At 39.9% G+C, this 20918-nt stretch overlaps 1 protein-coding gene and 1 long non-coding RNA gene across 8 annotated transcripts in view; one reads left to right on the top strand and one right to left on the bottom strand.

Moving 5' to 3' along the window:
- Nucleotides 1-20918, bottom strand: part of LOC100702702 (von Willebrand factor A domain-containing protein 5A) — a 221118-nt gene that overhangs the window by 51680 nt on the left and 148520 nt on the right. The gene's annotated exons all lie outside the window — the stretch shown is intronic.
- Nucleotides 17811-18741, top strand: LOC112842101 (uncharacterized). Its single transcript, XR_003213735.1, has 2 exons — nt 17811-17899; nt 18579-18741. It is a non-coding gene; the product is annotated as an uncharacterized LOC112842101 (long non-coding RNA).

Below are 20918 nucleotides of genomic sequence, written 5' to 3'. Positions count from 1 at the left end.
ACCCTATTTTTCTTCCTTTCATCTGATTGGTCAATGTCATGTCAATCACAAATTTAACTATCCAATCAGAGAACAGATGGGTTTGGCTGTTGGAGGGGCACTTTTTTGAACTGCAGGTCCTTGAAGGGTAATACAGTTTGAAGCTGGAGGATCTCTATATAAATATCCGATAGCAGCTAGGTCCCCTAACTTTCAGCAGCTGTTGAAAGGATAAAGTTGTGGTATGTCAGTGGTTAGAAAAACCATTATTACTATTATTAGTTTAACACCAAGTCAGGGCTGTCCCGGGACCATTGCCGTGAGTCACAGTGCACAGCATGAAGGTCTTTTCACATCGATACAGGATGTGCTGTTAATGCTAACTAAAAGCAAAGGATCCAGAATTTGTTGTGCTGGCTGCTGAGCTCTGTGGGTTTTTGCAGCAGCTCTACCTGTACTAGATGCACCTGCTCCTTGTCATCCAGGGGCGGATCTAGAAGGGTGGCATGGGGTGGCAAGTGCCACCCTAAAATAACCCCTTGCCACCCCAAGTGCCACCCCAGTTTTGCATAAGACAGTGTTGTTTATTAAGATAAGATAGCATTAACAGTTTGAGCGTAGTTACAGTCAACAGTGAATATAAATGCTAAAACTGAATATATTGCATAGTGTTCCCCCCGTCCACCATTAACAAATGGTTCAGCCCATAGCAGGACCGGCCTTTTTCTTGTTTTCAGTAGCAAGCGATGTTTATGATTGTCCCAGAGCACATTTTGAACAACACCATGGGAATTTTGGATTTTACACAGGTGGTTGGATGTTACACTCTGGAAATGGAAGGAAGGTGAGTGTTATTAACCCTCTGTGGTCCACGGACACGCTGCACCTCCAAATCACATGACTATTTTAAGCTGACATAGCAAAAAGCTGCAGCCACGCTGAGTCTCTATTTCAGCCCACATTGAAAGTTCGGTCTTCAAAGTTTTAAAATTTTAATTACAGGCCAGTAAATCCAGAGTTATGATAATATATATAAGCCACGCTTTTTACTAAATACTGTCGTCACGTTTTTGTGTGTGTGTGTTTTAAGCGTTTTCTAAGGACAGCGCGAAAACTGTAAAGAAAGGGGGGAAAAAGCCACCTCTTTCCTATTGGTGGAAAAATGCACCATGTCGACCAATTAAAAAAAAGTCAACATGTGGGATTTGGTTGTTTAGGAAGAGGGAAGTTCTGGGAGTGACGGTAACGGCAGCGAGACAGAGCAAGCGAGTGAGAGAGCGAGCATTTTTAGATGTGGTAGATTTGTGACGTTTAGTGTGGAGTGTATACTTAGTGTATTGTGCTGTCTTGTGTAGCTGTTCTGTTGTGTAGTCGTTTTGTTTTGTGTGTCAGTGAGGGCACTAATGAATGTCACTAAGGCACATTTGCAACTTAAACACTGTCACTAAGTAGAAAACCAGCGGAGTGATACACCTCCTGCTGTCAGGCCTGCAGGTTTATCCCTGTGCTGTTCTCCTCTGTCTTTTGGTGGACAAACTTTTTTTTTTTCTTTTTTTTTTACTGGCACACATCATTTGTGGGGCATCTTATTGCGAAACCTGATTGTTCTCTCATTTTAGTTTTAGTAATATTTTTAAATGGTTGTACAAAATGAAAAAAACGGCAGGTGTGTTGGCTGCATTTTTAGATAAATAGTTGTATATGTTTACAAAATGTACATTTTATATTTGCATTTCAAGTTATAAAAATTTAGTCAACATGCCTGTGGTTTTTTTTAACAGTAAAAATATACTACTAGAATTTTAGGTTCTTTGTGTGATTTCAGATTAGTAATAGTACTGTTAATAGTAATAGCAGTACTAATGCAGTATGTCAGTGAAAAAAACAACAAAATTCAGTTGAGCTGAAAAGAATGATACCAAACAAGACAAGGGGAAAAAATAAAATGAAACAATCTGAGGGTGAAATACAAACGTAAACTCAAAAGGAGTCAAAAATGGCCGGTTGTATTTCAGACAGTGCAGATTTCTGACATTTTGTGTAATTTAAGCTGTAACAGTGTGATTGTTTTCTAACAAAAAACAATGTGAAACTTAAGTTAGACTTGTGTTTGTAAATGAACCGCCCCATGTTGTGTAGCTTTCTGGATTTTATACTTATTGGGCTACATGTTTATTTATTATACAGGCTATACAGTACATAACATCAAAACTCACGTTTTATGTAACTAAAGTGTGTAATTATGATTTGATTATTTATTTGATTTTGCCACCCCATTTGATTTCTTTGCCACCCTCATGCCACCCTAAGAAAATTTCTCTAGATCCGCCCCTGCTTGTCGTTTCTATCTCGGACTTTATGTCCTCTACAAGAGTTTCTGGGTTTTTTGCTGGTTCTTCAAATGTTCAATAAAAACATGTATCGCTAATTCATAATGAAGAAACCTTTCTAACTATCCCCAATAGTGAAGACTGTCATTTCCAAAACATTGCCCCCCGTGGTCTGCAGCGCTGTTGAAAAGGCTGTGAAAGTCCCTGTATTAAGCACGTAAACCTGTGACACAAATATCACCAAACTCAGACCACCACAGACTGTTTTCCTTTGTAGTGATGAAGGAAAATGCTGAGCTGGCATGTAAAAGGGCAATTATTCCCTTCAAGGACCTGAAGCTCCATAAAGCGCCCCTCCGACAGCCAAACCTCTCTCTTCTCTGATTGGATAGTTAAATTTGTGATTCACATTAGATTGGCCAATCAGATGAAAGGAAGAAAAGTAGGGTCAAAATTCGTACTTGCAACTTGCAGAGTTTCACACGTATTTTTTTGGCTAAGTCCACACACAAATCTTTTTTTACACACACACACACACACACACACACACACACACACACACACACACACACACACACACACAAATTCTTTTTACACATACAAATCCTGATTTACAAGTACAAAACTGATTTACAAGTACAAAATATTTATGACCATAATTTGAGCCCATAGACAAGCCTTTGGAACTTCAGGTCCGTGCTAACCAAGCCCACCTTGGATATGACCAAGAGTCAGAAAACTGAAGCCATTTTGTCTTGAACGTCACCCGGATTAACAAGATCTGCATCAGGTGTTGAGGAACTAGGACACACTAATGAGAAGTGGGCTAATGGAACGAGAAGGCACAAGTGGGCAAGACATGAGAACACGGCTGTTGGATTGCTACTATGCGAGAAACCCCAGCGGGGTAGAGTGCGAGAGGAACTGACCTGAGTGATAGGATCATGGCAAAGCTTGAAACCTGGACCCTCTGTAGCCAGTTACCAAGATTACATGAAATACCCTCTGAAGATCTACAAGATGATCTGAATGCAGCACTATGGGCAATTCCTACTGCAACCATCACTGTGACTGATCAGCTGATCTACACCACAGCACAAGTGATCAGTGAGACGCTTGCCTACAAGAAGAACAGCCACAAGGAGCAGTACCCTTCATGGAGAAGGAGACTACTGGTCAAGATCAAGGTAGCACGGAGGGAAGTTAGCCAACTATCAGAGTTGCAGAAAAGTGCAATGAAGACGTGCCTAAGAAGTATAGCAAGCTGTCCATACCTGAGGCCTTAGAAACTGCCAAACAACGACTCACAGCCTTGGGCAGCGGCTTGAAGAGATACGCCAGAGAGATAGAAGGCAGGAGAATAAACCAGCCAAGGTGTACTCTCAGTGGCAGGGGAAGAATATGAGAACAGCACCACTGAGGCTGGAGACAGAGCAATAATTGAAGAGCATTTGGGAGGAGGACACAACTCATAACGGTAATGCTCAGCTATTCCTAGGACTGCGCTCTTCTGGACAGAGATCTCGGATGTTGTTCCTGGGATCTGCTGGAGCCAATAGCCCAGCCTGGGAGTCACTGCACCTAGTGCTCCGATTACCACTGGGACCGCTGTTAACTCCACCCTCTACATCTTCTTCAGCCTTCATAAGTTCTGCTGTCAATTTGGATGCTGGGTAACAAAGATTCCATAAGTCCCTCATCCCATTCATGTAACCCCTTCCGCTGGGGTTACTTGTGTAGTAGCATTCCAACAGCCACCTATTTTCCGTCTCTTACCCACCAATGCCATCTTGTTCTGATAGCCCACTTCTCATAAACAAAAACATGTCCAGACATTTAATTTCTTACTTTTTGTCATTCATAGGCTGATATACAACACAAAGAGTACAATCTATTGTTTGTAATATAGAGGGGGTTGTTTTGTTTTTTTGTTGGTGTTGTTTGTTTGCCTGCTTTTCTCTTTGTCCAATATTAAGATACAGATATATATTCCAAATAAACATTCTAAAACCAATAATAATAATAATAATAATAATAATAATAATAATGATAATAATAATAATATCCTCCGGATAAGCTGGAGGAGGTGGCTGGGGAGAGGGAGGTCTGGGCTTCTCTGCTTAGGCTGCTGCCCCCATGACCCGGCCTAGGATAAAGCGGATGAAGATGGACGGATGGATGGATAATAATAATAAATTATTATTTAATTTATTAAATACAACTGGGAGCTGCCACTTACATTTTGCTACAATTCTGAGGAATTGAAATTGTTTGTCATACATGTTGATCTCCATTGTCTAGCAAAATTGTGTATAGACAAAATCTATGCATATAAATGTCAGGTTTCTGTTTCCAGGAATGTTGTACTGATCCTAATGTAAATTCTTTGTGCAAGACAATCAATAAAAACTACAAATATTAGGAAAAGAAAATCATAGATGTGCAGAAGTATACTGATATTCAGCTTTTACTTACATTTTAGTGAACAACCATTCCTCACCCGATCTACTAGAATGCAAAAAACAGAAGAAAGAAAAAAAGAACTTGATATCATTTTAGTGATGTAGACATATTAACATAAACACTACAAGCTATCATATCATGTATAAACTCCTCTGCCATTTCAGAACTTACTACTCTCACCTCCCTGATGTGTCTGCCAATAAAGTTACCTAACCTAACCATCTTTCTCTACTCACTCCTTCATTATCCTTTTCATGCCAGACTGCCTGCTATTAGTACTCACGGCTGCTCGAGCACACATTGGAATGGATTTACACACTAAAAGAAGTCAAGACATTTAATTTCTTACTTTTTAACATTAATAGGCTGATATACAACACAAACAGTACAAAATATTGTTTGTAATGGGGGTGGGGGGTTGTTTTGTTTTGTTTTTTTGTTGGTGTTGGTGGTTGGTTGCCTGCTTTTCTCTTTGCCTGTAATTAAAATATCAACCAGTCATATATTCCAAATAAACACTCTAAAAATAAAATTAATAATACATTATTATTTAATTTATTAAATACAACTGGGAGCTGCCACTTACATTTTGCTACAATTCTGAGGAATTGAAATTGTTTGTCATACATGTTGATCTCCATTGTCTAGCAAAATTGTGTATAGACAAAATCTATGCATATAAATGTCAGGTTTCTGTTTCCAGGAATGTTGTACTGCCCCTAATGTAAATTCTTTGTGCAAGACAATCAATAAAAACTACAAATATTTAAAAAAACAAAGAAAAAAAAAAAGAAAATCATAGATGTGCAGAAGTGTGTTATACTAATATTCAGCTTTTACTTACATAGTGAACTACCTGCCCCCCTGCAAGCAACTAGAATGCAAAAAAGAAGAAAGAAAAAAAGAACTTTGCATCATTTTAGTGATGTAGACATATAACATAAAGACTCAAGCTATCATATCATGTCCTAACTAATCATGTCCTAACTCCTCTGTCATTTCAGAACTTGCTCGAGCACACATTGGAATGGATTTACAAACTATTATGTAAACAAAACTAAAAAGTCCAGACATTTTATTTCTTGGAAAGAACATTATTAGGGTGATATACAAAAAAAACCCCAACAAACAACTACTGTTTGTAGTATTTGTTGTTCTCTGCTATTTATAGTTTTTCTCTCCGAGTGGTAAGGCGACAAGTATGGGCTCAAATTGTGGTCATAAATATTTTGTACTTGTAAATCAGGATTTGTATGTGGAAAAAGAATTTGTGTGTGTGTAAAAAAAGATTTGTGTGTGGACTTAGCCAAAGAAAAATACGTGTGTGCAAGTTGCAAGTACGAATTTTGACCCTTCCTTTCATCTGATTGGTCAATGTCATGTAAATCACAAATTTAACTATCCAATCAGAGAACAGATGGGTTTGGCTGTTGGAGGGGCACTTTTTTGAACTGCAGGTCCTTGAACTCCAGGCCTTGAGGGCCGGTGTCCTGCAGGTTTTAGATGTGTCCTTGATCCAACACAGCTGATTTAAATGGCTAAATTACCTCCTCAACATGTCTTGAAGTTCTCCAGAAGCCTGGTAATGAACTAAACATTTGATTCAGGTGTTTTGACCCAGGGTGAGATCTAAAACCTGCAGGACACCGGCCCTCAAGGCCTGGATTTTGACACCTCTGATGTAACCCCTTCCACTGGGGTTACTTGTGTAGTAGCATTCCAACAGCCACCTATTTTCCATCTCTTACCCACCAATGTCATCTTGTTCTGGTAGCCCACTTCTCATCAGCTTTGTCAACACCCGACATGGACCTTATTAAGCCAGGCAACGTCTGAGCTGGTATGGTTTCATATTTATCTCGCTTGGTTAGGACAGGCCGTCCAGCCTAGTGAACTGACTCTAAAAGTCTGTTCATTAACTTATAATTTTACTCCTTTCATTCACATTCAGCTATCTTTATCTTCAAACTGACCGACAGAGTTTTAGTTTTTTCTTTTGAAATAAACTCACAGGGCATTGGAATATTTCTGCGCACAAGAGGTCCCTGAATCACTTCGCTGTTGTCTTTATTGACAGCAATGAAGGCGGTGAAAGAACTGCTCACTCCTGATTGGACACTGAGCTTCACCACCTTCTCCTTCACTCCTCCATATTGCTGTCCTCTGCTGTCTCTCGCATCCATCTCCAGGGAGCGAATCAGAGTCCGAGCACCCAACCTGTGGACTGTTAGTCTGCAGACAAGAAGGAAAACAACTGCAGTTCTAATGGTTATCATTTTACTACATTTTATCATGTTTTGCATTTTTCTTTCATTAGTTTATCAATAACTTGTATTTATTTCAAATACCACTGTATAGACTCTGGCATCCCCAACAGAAAGGAAAATGCATAAAAATATACTTCTTAATGCTCTTCCACAAAACTATAATAATTCCGCAAGTTAAAATTTTTGATCAGACACTTTCTTAAAATGAGAAAGTTCTTTGGTTAAAATAAATACTTGCAACCTAGAACAAAGAATGTTAAAGTGTTCTGCCTATTCAGAATAAGTTTCATAAGAATAATACAAATTGTTTTTTTATCGTTTTGCATCCCCAAAATAGACTTACTTCTTTGAATGTTCCTTCTTTATCTGAGTCTCAACTAGCACCTGATTTTAGCTAGATTCTGTCTTTTTGGGAGAATCAACTTATCTCTTTCAAAACAAAATATCACTCTGTGTTAGATTTAGAAAGTGGGTTATGTTAAAATTATATGTTTAAATATGTGACTGAATGTTCAAATGTGGTGGAATTTGCTCCTTTCACAATAACTGAAAAGAAGAAAATGTAGTGAAGTGCTTTTGAAGTTTAAATTCTAGACTCTGTATTAAATGACTTACACCAAAGAATCAAAAAACCCAACTTTTGCATTGTTTTACTGATAATTACGCAGTGTATTGTCTCATTGCACTCTGAAATGAAAGCGTAGTATAAATAATCAAGTGGAGTTTAAAAAGTAATCATGGAATCAATTTATAGACCAAAATGTAATCTATATCTTTTTTTTTTTATATTTATGTGTTACCATAGCGACAGGAGAGCATTAAGGGGGAGAGAGGAGGATGTTACTCTCAATGTTCTTGGCACATTTCAGGTGGATGCTGCTAATAAAGTTACACAATTAGACGGTGGATTCATGTTTATTACTATATTTACAAAATATTACAGTTTTTGTCTTGGTCGTACCATTTTTATTTTGGTGTGTTTATGGTGTAGGGTTGTTTTTCAGGAGTTCAAGGGTTGACCCTTGGACATTTTAGATCTTTTTGTGCTTTGTTCCCACAAAGTTGGGAACAGTTTGAGGATGGTCCTTTCCTTTTCCTAATTTTGTGCACTAGTGCACAAAGGTCCATGAAAACATGGATGAGAAAGTTTGGTGTGAAAGAACTTAGATGGCACAGAGTACAGTCGTGGCCAAAGATTTTGAGAAACCAAAATATTAATTTTTAATTTTCACAACTTTTGCTGCTAAACTGCTTTTAGGTCTTTGTTTCAGTTGTTTCTGGGATGTACTAAATATTATTACAAGCACTTCATACGTTTCAAAGGCTTTTATCGACAATTACATGACATTTATGCAAAGACTCAGTATTTGCAGTGTAATCCGACTGGGCATGCTCTCAGTCAACTTCTGGGCCAAATACTGACAGATAGCAACTCATTCTTTCATGATCGCTTCTTGGAGTTTGTCAGAATTAGTGGGTTTTTGTTTGTCCACCCGCCTCTTGAGGATTGACCACAAGTTCTCAATGGGATTAAGATCTGGGGAGTTTCCAGGCAGACCCAAAATTTCAATGTTTTGGTCCCCGAGCCACTTAGTTATCACTTTTGCCTTATGGCAAGGTGCTCCATCGTGCTGGAAAATCCATTGTTCTTCACCAAACTGTTGTTGGATTGTTTTGGTACCATTCTTTATTTACGGCTGTGTTTTTGGGCAAAATTGTGAGTGAGCCCACTCCCTTGGATGAGAAGCAATCCCACACATGAATGGTCTCAGGATGCTTTACTGTTGGCATGGTAAATGGTAAATGGCCTGTATTTGTATAGCGCTTTACTAGTCCCTAAGGACCCCAAAGCGCTTTACACGTTCAGTCATCCATCCATTCACTCACACACACACACACACACGCGCACACGCACACACACACACACACACACACAGGCGATGGCAAGCTACATTGTAGCCACAGGTGCCCTGGGGCGCACTGACAGAGGCAATGATACAGGACTGATGGTAGCGCTCACCTTTTCTTCTCCGGACAAGCCTTTTTCCAGATGCCCCAAACAATCGGAAAGAGGCTTCATCGGAGAATATGACTTTGCCCCAGTACTCAGCAGTCCATTCACCATACTTTCTGCAGAAGATCAATCTGTCCCTGATGTTTGTTTGTTTGTTTTTTTTCGAGAGAAGTGGCTTCTTTGCTGCCCTTCTTGACACCAGGCCATCTTCCAAAAGTCTTTGCCTCACTGTGCGTGCAGATGCACTCACACCTGCCTGCTGCCATTCCTGAGCAAGCTCTGCACTGGCGGCACTCCGACCCCGCAAATGAGTCCTCTTTAGGAGGCAATCCTGGCACTTGCTGGACTTTCTTGGACGCCCTGAAGCCTTCCTAAGAAGAATTGAACCTCTTTCCTTGAAGTTCTTGATGATCCTGTAAGTTGTTGATTTAGGTGTAATCTTAGTAGCCACAATATCCTTGCCTGTGAAGCCATTTTTATGCAACGCAATGATGGCTGCACATGTTTCTTTGCAGGTCACCATGGTTAACAGTGGTAGAGCAATGATTTCAAGCATCACCCTCCTTTTAACATGTCAGGTCTGCCATTCTAACCCAATCAGCCTGACATAATGATCTCCAGCCTTGTGCTCGGCAACATTCTCACCTGAGTTAACAAGACGATTACTGAAATGATCTCAGCAGGTCCTTTAATGAAATGCAGTGGAAAGGTTTTTCTGGGATGAAGTTAATTTTCATGGCAAAGAAGGATGTATGTATGTATGGAGTATGTTAACACTATTGGAAGTAACAATAACTTGAACTCCAATTTCGAAAACACAACTTTCTTTTTGTTTTATAAACCTCTGAATTGTATTATGAGTATGAGTCTCTAGTCTGGGAGAGAGTCCTGTAACTCTCTGTCTGCAAAATATAGTATATAATGACCAATGCTGGGCAATTAATTATATAGTTACTTCTTCATAAAAGTAACTCAGTTTGGCAAACAGTTTTTTGCAGCTATTTTTTTTAAATGCAGCCAAGGCGTTTTTTTAAAATAAACAAACTATTTACAGAACAATCAGCTGTTCTGCATCAAATCTGATGCCACACAAATCATTTGTGCCACTCCAAAAAATCATTTCTGTCCACTATGAGATAAAGGAGAACAACAGCCTGATACCTGCAGGCCTGACAACAGGAGATGTATCACTCCTCTAACACCTGTAACATTCAGCAGTCGCCTCATTGTTCTGACACACACAACAAAACTACACTACACACTAACTACACAAGATTTGCGCCAAACGTCTCAAATCTCTCACATCGCATAACACCGCCGTAACTCCTAAAACTTCCCCCCCCGTTTCTTAACAACTAGATGCCACCTTGCCATATCATTTTTTGATTGGTCGACATGGTACTTTTTTGGACGAATAGGAAAGCGAGAGGGCGGTGGGGTTTGTTTTTGCTCACAGGCGGAGAGTGCTTTCGAGCCTTTTTTCTTATAAAACGCAGTTTTTACTGTTTCTTCCCGCAGTAAATATAAACGACGACAGTATTCAGGAAGAAAACCAAACATTGCATATATTTTACCATAACTCTGGTTTTACGTGGCCTATCAACACAACTTAAAAACTGGTATAAAGTCCACACTTTTCCCGTTAATTCTTCCGTCTGTCCTGCTCACATCTCCAATGATTGTGCACGTTGTCATTAACGTGGCTTCACTCCACATCAGCCACGCCGATTTGCTAGCTAAAACACCGGTGTCGGCACATAAGGACGCTGTCATAGCCTGTCAACGACGTTGATTGGCTGCATATATACGAATGTAAATCGCATTATTGGCTGGACTATGGGATAAGGTGGCATCGTTCTAATCCCATATGGGAGCAGCCAGTCACTTACTGACTAACACTGCAAAACAGGATTGTTAAAGTATTAATTTTAATTTCAATTCAGGTTAGATTTTTTTGTGCGCAACGCAGATTTTCTGTGCGCAGAGACCGTGGCAGCACTGCGCAATTGCGCACATGCGCAGTGAGAAGAGTAGAAATATTATGCTGCTATTATTTGCTGCTATTTTTATGATCATTATTACTATTCCATTAATTATTAATATTGATAGTGCATTTAGATGTTTAAACATATTGGCACCCAATTAAGCTTTTATTACAAGTCCAGTAAGAACCACTTTAAACTGTTGAGTTGAATCTATAATTTTAAACGCTTTTCAATGCTCTTATAATCTTAAATGTTTCTGTGTAGACTGCAGGGACAGGAAATATACTCTGTGTAAAGACAGGAAGTTACATGTTTTTGAAGTTGCATGCTTTGCAGGAAGTGAAACCGAAAGCAGAGTCTGAGTGCAAGTACTGGGAGTAGGTTATGAAACTGTAGTATTTTATTATGCATTTATATCTTTGGGTTAAGCTTTTAGTAGAGGCTTTTGATTAAAACATTTATTCAGTAGATTACATATATAGTTCCAGTTAGGTTATTACATGTAAGGATGAGCCTCTGTTCTGGTGAAAGGTCAGAAGTGCAGAGGGTAAGATGAGAGAGCATTTAAGGACGAGACACACATACACACACATACAGATACATATAATTTCAGCTGTGTACGTGCGCAGGCCTTACGTCTGAAGATGACTAGAGGTGTAAGGTGAGCCGGGGTGCAGGAGAGGTCATGACACGTACACAGCACACACACACCCACACACACACATAGGTAGACTCATTTTATATAGGTAAGAGTTTAATCATGCGACTGCAAAGTTGTGCCTGCCTATGTGACAGTTTGTGCAGAACGTGGGCCTGATGTTCCAGAAGATAAGCCTGGGCAGGATGGTGAGGGGAAGCACCTGGGTTCGAGCCGAAGACAATGTTCTTTTTTAAAACTGTGTTCAAAGTTAACTGAACGTTTGTGGTTTTGGATTGACGTATGCTGTGCTGGATCTGCCTGGCAACGGAAGAGGGGGCTGTACTATTTTCACCCCTATAAAGTCTTTGTTCTGACTATTGTAAGATAGTTCAACACTGAAATCTGCACAGTGTTGGACTCCGCATGTGTATTCATTAAAATGTCGTCTAATTGCACCCGGAGGATCAGTGGTTATTATTTTTGGATTCCTCCTCAATATTTGAACCTTAACAGCAGCTTAGAGGGAACATTGGCCGTGAGGCTCCTGACTACAGTAGCCATAACGCTCAGACAATTCATCAAACGGTGCAGCTTCGTAGCTTAGCAAAGTCCTACTAAAATATTTTTTGACAGACTTTTGAGTGCTTTTGAGAATTCATAGATAAGGTGCGCCAGATTATAAAGCACACTGCAGATTTTTGAGAAAATTAAAGGATTTTAAGTGCGCCTTATAGTGCGGAAAATCCGGTAAATAAAAATTTTACTTACTTAAAATTATTAAATCCACATCAGAGTAAATCCAACATGTATCTGGTTAGGCACAATGTTTCTAAGATTTTTAAGGCCCAGTAAAATAACCTCTGCTTTTTCACAATTTAGGGGCAAAAAAATCTGAGTTCATCCAGGTCTTGATCAATGTTGGACAAGTTACTTTGAAAAAGTAATTATTTATAGTTACTAGTTACTTCTTCAAAAAGGTAGGGCATCATGGAGACCTAGTTAAGAAGGCAACTAGAAATGTAAACATTTTTAAAGAAAATCTGGTAATCATAATTCAATTCAATTCAATTTTATTTATATAGCGCCAAATCACAACAAAAGTCGCCAGAGGTGTGGACTCGAGTCACATGACTTGGACTCGAGTCAGACTCAAGTCATTAATTTTATGACTTTAGACTTGACTTGAAAAAAGGTTGTAAGACTTGTGACTTGACTTGGACTTTTACACCAGTGACTTGGGACTTGAATTGGACTTGAACCTGTTTACTTGAAAAGACTTGATATTTTACCCAAATCTAAAATTTAACATACATATTATATAAAAAGTGCGGACCATTAATTCACTTTATTCATTCATTCATTCTTACCACACTCCGTATGTATGTGAGCGTGGGCTGTAGCACAGCCAATCAAATTAACCAGATTTGAAAAAAACAAGAACAAAAACGCTCGAGCCAAAAATGCTCCCAAGAGTAATTTCTTTCAGGTACATAAACTACGAAGTAGTCAACAAAAAACGAAATGCAATATGCAAAACATGCAAGAAGAGAATCACAGACGGAGATGGAACAACTTTGTCCGACATTTGAAGTTGCATAAAGAACGGTAGGTGGTGCTTTTTTTTTTTTTTCTTGCTACGATGAGACAGCTGACTTAGCTAACTTCATCTTATTAGCAAATGTTCTTCGGGCTACGTTGATGATACTGTTTGGCTTTAACAGGTATGATATGTTTGTCATGCTATTTTAAATCCGGTTCTGCAAGCACATCCAAGAATAACATGCAACTTGTTAGCTCAGAATTGTCGGTGAATGGTGAGCAGGGTCCGTTTCAGAAAGTGGGTTCTGTAGCTGTACTCAGTCTCTCTCCGTCTCCTCCCCATCATTAACCCCGTAGATTTAACCCAGTTTAGACTGACAAATATTTATTTTACCATCACATCACAATTCAAAATCACTGTGTTTAATTTGCAATTAGTGTATGGTCGTGTTTAACTTTTGCATGTCTGAGCCAGGGAAAAAAAATTTTTTTGGTTAGAAAATCTGGCCCACTTTAGTGTGTAATTGAGTAGTCCTGCTATACATGGCCTTTTTCTTCTGTCATTTATGTCAATACATCAAATAAAATACTTTGATCTTATATTATTAGCTGTTGTTTATTTGCAAAGGTTATTCTCAACAGGGATGCTAGACAAAAACGGCGTTTTCTACAGACAGCCTAGCATACGCTCTCCACTTGCGAGTGAAAAAAGAAAAGAAAAACACCCCTTCCCTATTGGTGTTAGAGTTTACCATGTCAGCCAATCAAAAAAATGATAAGGCAACATGTGACATTTGGTTGTTTAGGGAGAAGGGGAAGTTTTTAGGAGTGACACCCGCGACGGAAAGCGGGCGAGCGAAAGAAAGAGAGAGAGAGAGTTTTCATATGTGAGACATTAGTGACGTTTAGCGTGTTTGGAGGCTATAGTTAGTTTGTTGTGTAGCTATTGTTTTGTACTGTGTGTCGGTTAGACTGCTGAATTTCATATTTGATCTAAAAAAGCTGTCAAAGGCAGATTCCAGTGTAAACGCTGTCTCCACATAGAAAACTGGACTGTTGCACGTCCAGTTGTCAGACCTGCAGGGTTTAGGCCTGTGGTGTTCTCCTCTGTCTTATACTGAACACAAACTACATTTTTTGGACTGGCACAAATAATTTGTGTGCCTTCTTATTTGATGCAGCACACCTGATTGTTCTGTAAATAGATTTAAATGGTTATATAAAGAACGCCTGAGGCCTTGGCTGCATTTTTAGGTAAATAGTACCATATAACTTTGTTGTTTGCAAAACTTGTGCATAATTTTTAGAAATGTACAATTTCTATTTGCATTTCAAGTTATGAAAATGATTCGTTAAACATGTAAAAAAATATAACTTTTTTCTACTCGGATTCTGAATTTTTTGTCTGAATTTAGATCAACTGTGCTAATATAGTATACCAAAATGAAAAAAATAACTCAAATTTCAGATATTTGAGGTTGTGCTGTAAATAATGATACCAAACAAGGCAAGAAAAACATATTTTAAAAGTGAAATATAGAAGTAAAATCAAAAGTAGTCAAGAACGGCCAATTATACCCGGGACCCCAGAGGGTTAAAAAAAAGACTTGAAAGGACTTGAAATTCAAAGTTTCGGACTTGGGACTTGACTTGAAAGTTGTCTGTCTTGACTTGCGACTTGACTCTGACTTGCTTGACTTTACTTGAGACTTGACTTGTGACTTGAGGATAAAGACTTGGGACTTACTTGAGACTTGCAAAACAATGACTTGGTCCCACCTCTGAAAGTCGCCTCAAGGCGCCATAGATAACAATAATTTGAACTTCCTGTAAAAGGTAGGTGTTTTTGATTGTGAAGTCCAAAAGTATTTTTAGAAAATAATTCATCATTTCTAGCAATTGCATTTACAAGATTTAAAAATGAACCAAAAAAGTTATCAGTTACCTTCATGTTACACTTCTATCACTCATACTGACAGAGGATGGTGACCTATAGTCACACAGATATGCCGTACCGGTCTCTGCTTAACCCCAGTTAAGTAGTCCTGACAGTATGTTGCACAGATTCCTTACTGATGCTGAACGATTTGCAACTAAAGCCCAGACAGACTATGTTTTTTTCTCCGAACGAATACAACACTGTTACAATGTTGAATGCACAGACAATTCTGTAATGCTTTACCAAAACATGTAATGGGGACACAAATTAGTTGTTGTTGGTGAGGTACCTCTGTGTGTGTCAAGCTGTTTGTTCTTCATGAATTTTACAGTAAAAGTGGCAGATTATTGCACAATAGTTTCTGGACTTCAAACAATGGCTCCTTGATTTCACACAAACTGCAGACTGAGATTACTCTGTTGTGTCTCAATGCTTGTGATGATTAATTACAGAAAATTGGATATTATATTACCCCATAGTCCAAGAAAATAAGATCAGGAAGAAGTGAAGCATGTTTAAAAGTAGACAAATAGCATTAGGTCTGTGTATTATTAACTGTTTTCTAGTACATAGAGTCAGTGTGCTGTTTGTGTTAAGCTGTTTTACCCAGTGTCCTCTGCAGGTCTGAGACTGAAGTGCAGCTGGTTCTCAGAGGGATGACCTGCCAGGCTGTACTTCACCGTCACACAGCCCTCTGCTGCCTCTGCACCCTGACACAGAATCACAGGGTTAGAAGTCAAGTTAATTACTGTCATCAAATACCTAAACAACAACATGAGAAGGTGCTGCTCCTACCTGTCCAGTGAGCTGGGCATAAATCAGTGACCTTTGACCCTGGAAAAGGGCTGTGACTGGTGGAGAGAGGACAGTGACAGACACTTCCTTTGGTAAATCCCATGTGACTGAGATGTCGACCACAGTCGGCTGCAGAGCAAATCGCAGCGACTGCATCACCTGAAAAATAAGGAAAAACTCTCCAAATATACACAAACAGCTGGAACAGAGATTTTACTCACTGCAGGTCTGATCTCAAATATGTATCTGCTGCTGCTGCTGTTTAACTTGACTTCTAATTGTGTTTAATGTCTTACTTTTGCTTGCATCCTGTCAGTCCCTGTGATGAACTGAGCATGACCTCCTCCTTCTTTGGCCATCCCATTGATGAGAGCAGAGCTGGCCCCTTCCCCAATCCCAAAAGAAAAACACCTGCAATACAGCAGTTTTCTTTAAGTACATGTTAGACATTCTGGATATTGTGTAGATATAGTTGTTGTTTTGTGGTTTCACCTGTGGGAACCTGAATTCTTCTTCACCAGATCTATCACTTCTTTGGTGTTCTTCACCTCTCCATCAGTAAAGACAAACAGCTAGAGAGGAGAGTTGGCACAAAAGGACATAACATCAGACCCACAAACACACAGCTTGTTCTGAGATCTGAGTTAGGTTTCAGAAATAGTAAATGTTTCTTATATAGCACTTTCTTACTTTGCTTGAGCACTCAAACCTCTTTATACAATATGTATCATTCAACCATTCACAAAGAAAGGAAAAGACAAAATCAGTGAATACAAGCACTTTTCCCAAATCTAAGTGCTCTATTTCCAGCTTAGGTTTTCAAAAGTTCCCAGGAAATTAATGTAAATGTGTTTGTGTTACCTGTCGAGGCTGATTGGGAATGCAGGGCTGGCTGTAAATATGTTTGAGGGGCTGCAGGATCTCTGTTCCTCCAAGATCAGCCTCCATCTGCTGAACTGTCTTCAGAGCCTCGTCCATGGTCTGCTGGCTGTACTCCACACTCTTACTGCCATCACAGAAACACATGCACCAAAACATCCATTCAGATACTTAACAAAGACAGCAGGACTTTTCTTGGGCTGACTGAAATGACAGAGAGACTCACAGGAAGATGTGTTCATATCCAGACCCAAAACTGTAGATGTTGAAATAGCAGCCCACTGGTAAGCTCTTCAACAGGAGCAGCAGAGTATCCTTAAGAGAACAAGGAAAATATAGTGAGGCCTCTGTGTGAGAGGAACACTAGGAAAGATTTTCTGACTGTAATAACTTAATAAAGATACCCTGGCACTGCTGATGCAAGTTTCCTGCTGCATGCTGTTTGTGACATGATCGTCCATACTTCCAGATCGATCCATTAAGAACACAAACTCCCCACATGAAGCCATTGAAGACATCACAGACTGGGGGAACCCAGGGTACAGACTCACCATCACCACTGAATCACCCATCAGAGAGCCTGAGAAGTAAGACAGAAACAATTTAAAACATTTCAATGTTTATTCAAACTCCTGACTTGAAGAGTAACGATAATATGCAAATAAAAAGTTAATTAACTACTTCACTCATTTTCACTCACCCGGCTCAGCAGAGGCCTGTCCTGCCTCCACCACAGCAGTGGGCTGGTGGGCGTCTTTGTAATAAATCAGCAGTTCAACATCTCTGTCAAACTTGTGTCCTGCAGCCAGCTTGACCTGCACACCACAAACACATTCATATTTAGTTCTCAGTAATATGCAATAACCACACACAACAGAAACAGCAGCACTCTACCTACCGTGGCCTGGGTTTGATCAGTGTTGAGGTACTGGAGAGGGTCCAGGGAACAGTTGGACTCTACTTTAGAGATTGGACGAGGAGAGGACACTCGGGCAGAGAAAGACAGGCTGTAGGGCACCAGAGAAGTCACCTGGACTCCTGCATCTTCACTACCTGTACACAACATCAGGTTAGAAATGCTCTAAATATTAAGGCTTTAATTAGCTACAAGTTTTTTTTACATGCAAAACAATGTAAACCTGTTCTTAGATGCCATATTTATTTTTGTTTCAAAGTGTTTTTGTTTCACTAAATATTCCCATGTTTTAAATAAACTATGGACAGTAGTATGTACACTAGTTTAAAGCTGCCAAGGTGTTCATGAATAAACAGAACATCAAAGCTTAAGTTACTGACAATTTAGTTTAATTCCATTCAATACAATGTTATTTATATAGCACCAAATCACAACAACAAGGTGCTTATCCATGTGTTCTGCAAATGATTTACATATTTGATGAATGTAAACAGACACCACTGCAAACTGGGACATGCTCCAGTCTTAATTTATAACAATGTTGGTGAAATAATTAAATATCCATTAAAAAATTTACATATTCTCATTTCAGTTACAACCTTTAAAGCTGATAGAAATTCTACACAGTGACCGTCTGTTTACTCAATGCATCTTCCTCTGCTTTCTAAAAAACCAAAAATGTTTATATTCTGACAAATATATTTGAAAGAAAAATCACTTTTTCTGCTAGAAAATGAATTAGAAGCTTGACTGTTTCTGCCATATATTGTGTTCTGTCTGTATTGTGAGGTTGGTTCAAGACCTAATATGGTTTAACCATTTCTGGTCCAAGTATTTTAAAGTGTTCCTACCCTGAGGCTGGTATCGAGGGTTGAGCACAGCAGGCAGACAGAACCTCAGACCATCATCAGCCTGCACAGCCAGCTCAGTCACGTACTCCAACCTGATGGAGGCGCTCTCTCCTGGAGGCAGACTGCCCACACTCAGAGAGAATATATCTGGACTCTGATCACTCTCCTCCAATAGGAAGGCCTGCTGACCAGAGCTCACAGCATCATCATACTCCTCACGAGCCTGGAGGACAGGTGACACATGTCAGTGACATTCACTGTGTTTATTGTTATTTTAAATCTTACTTATAATCAGGTTATATTTACTGTCCAGCTCACCTTCTGTTTCTCCTTCACCTCAGCTACAATCTGTGTCTGTCCGATCTTAGCACTGAAATGACAGACAGCAGCATCTCCAGGCAGAGGGAAGACAAAAACAGCCTCTAATGGTTTGTCCTCCTTATTCTCGTAGTTCAGAGTGGAGACCACTGTAGCCACATGGTCCCTCACCTCCAGCTGCACCTCAGTGCTCTTCAGAGGAACTAAAAGAAACAGAATCAGGTTATACATAAACCATATATGCTTTACAAATGGTTGTTTCACACATGTTGGATTTAAATTTGTAATTTCTTTGAAATTCAGAAGAAGGAATGGGATAATATTGTTAACCTCTGTTTCATACTTTGTGGATGTTTGTATCAAGTCTGTCAAGTCATTGGAATATGTATATGATAGTGAGCATGTTGGTGATTAGGCTGAGGCCATTGAAACTGTCAGGCAAAGACTAATAGCCTTGAAGAGGTATACCAGAGAAACAGAAGGCAGGAGAATAAACCAGCTGTTCTCCACAGAATGATCCAAGGTGTACTCTCAGTAGCAGCTGAACAAAATGAGAACTGCCCCACCAAGGCCAGATACAGAGCAAAACTGGAAGAGGATCTGGGAGAAGGAAGCAACTCATAACGGTAATGCCCAGTAACTACAGACCACAACAACCTCCCTGAATAGGATCTTAAAAAAGCTTAAAAAACTGACTGTACTCAATGAGCGTCTCTCAGCACAAATAAACCAGCTGCTAATGGATGAGAGACACCCAGAATGGCTAGCTGACCAGACAGTCCTGATCCCCACCGATCAACAGGAATTCCATGAGGATGTGGCAAACAACACTAGAGGTCAACTTCAACCAACTGCACAAGTCACCATCAAGTGTGGGACCAATCATCAGCCATCTCCTCTACATGGATAACATGAAGCTGTGTGCCAGGAATGAGCAAGACATCGTTTCACTGGATACCTCAGGCAGCAGAAACCTGAGAAAGAAGGGGAGCAAAGAGAAGAACCATCATGGAAGGACAGGCCTCTGCACGGTATTTACCACCGACAGGTAGAAGTAGCTGACATCCACACATCCTACCAGTGACTTGACAAAGCTGGACTGAAAGAGAACGCAGAGGCACGAATCATGGCAGCACAGGAACAAGTTCTAAGTACAAGATCCATGAAAGCAGGGGTCTGTCACACCAGTCATGACCCCAGGTGCAGGCTGTGTAAATATGCCCCTGAAAAAAAATCCAGCACATAACAGCAGGGTGCAAATTGCTAGCAGGCAAGGCATACATGGAACGCCATAACAAAGTGGTCAGCATAGTATACAGAACATCTGTGCACAGTGTGGCCTGGAAGTCCTGTGGTCAAAATGGGAGATTCTCACTAGGATGGTTGAGAATGACTGAGCTAAGATCCTAGTGGGATTTCCAGACACAGACAGACTGATGGCTAACCAACAGGACATAGTAGTGGTGGACAAGCACAAGACAGCCATAGTTATAGACATAGCTATACTGACTGACAGCAACATCAGGAAGAAGGAACACAAGAAGCTGGTGAAGTACCAAGGGCTCAGAGAAGAGCTTGAGAAGATGTGGAGGATGAAGGCAACAGTGGTCCCAGTGGTAATTGGAGCACACAATGCAGCGATCCCCAAGCCGGGCGAGTGGCTCCAGCAGATCCCAGAAAACAACATCTGACCAGAAGTGTGCAGTCCTGGAACTGCAAAGATATTGCACAGGACCCTCAAGCTCCCAGGCCTCTAATAGAGGACCCAAGGTTGAAGGATAAAGACTGTCCACAGGGCAAGTGTGGAATTAGTAAATAATAAATGTATATAATAATACAAATGATAGAAGTCTTTACATTTGAATATTAGATGAATGAAAAGAGGCTGCAGAGAAAACAGAAGATTCTTTATTTTCCGTCAGTACCTGGTTCCTTCTGGAGAGTTAGCAGACCACAGCGGTTTATCATCGTATCTGTGAATCAGAAACATTTAAGGACTGTGA

Source organism: Oreochromis niloticus, linkage group LG14 (genome assembly GCF_001858045.2).
Source record: "Oreochromis niloticus isolate F11D_XX linkage group LG14, O_niloticus_UMD_NMBU, whole genome shotgun sequence".
Taxonomy (NCBI): domain Eukaryota; kingdom Metazoa; phylum Chordata; class Actinopteri; order Cichliformes; family Cichlidae; genus Oreochromis; species Oreochromis niloticus.
This window is presented reverse-complemented; position numbering and strand designations above follow the sequence as displayed.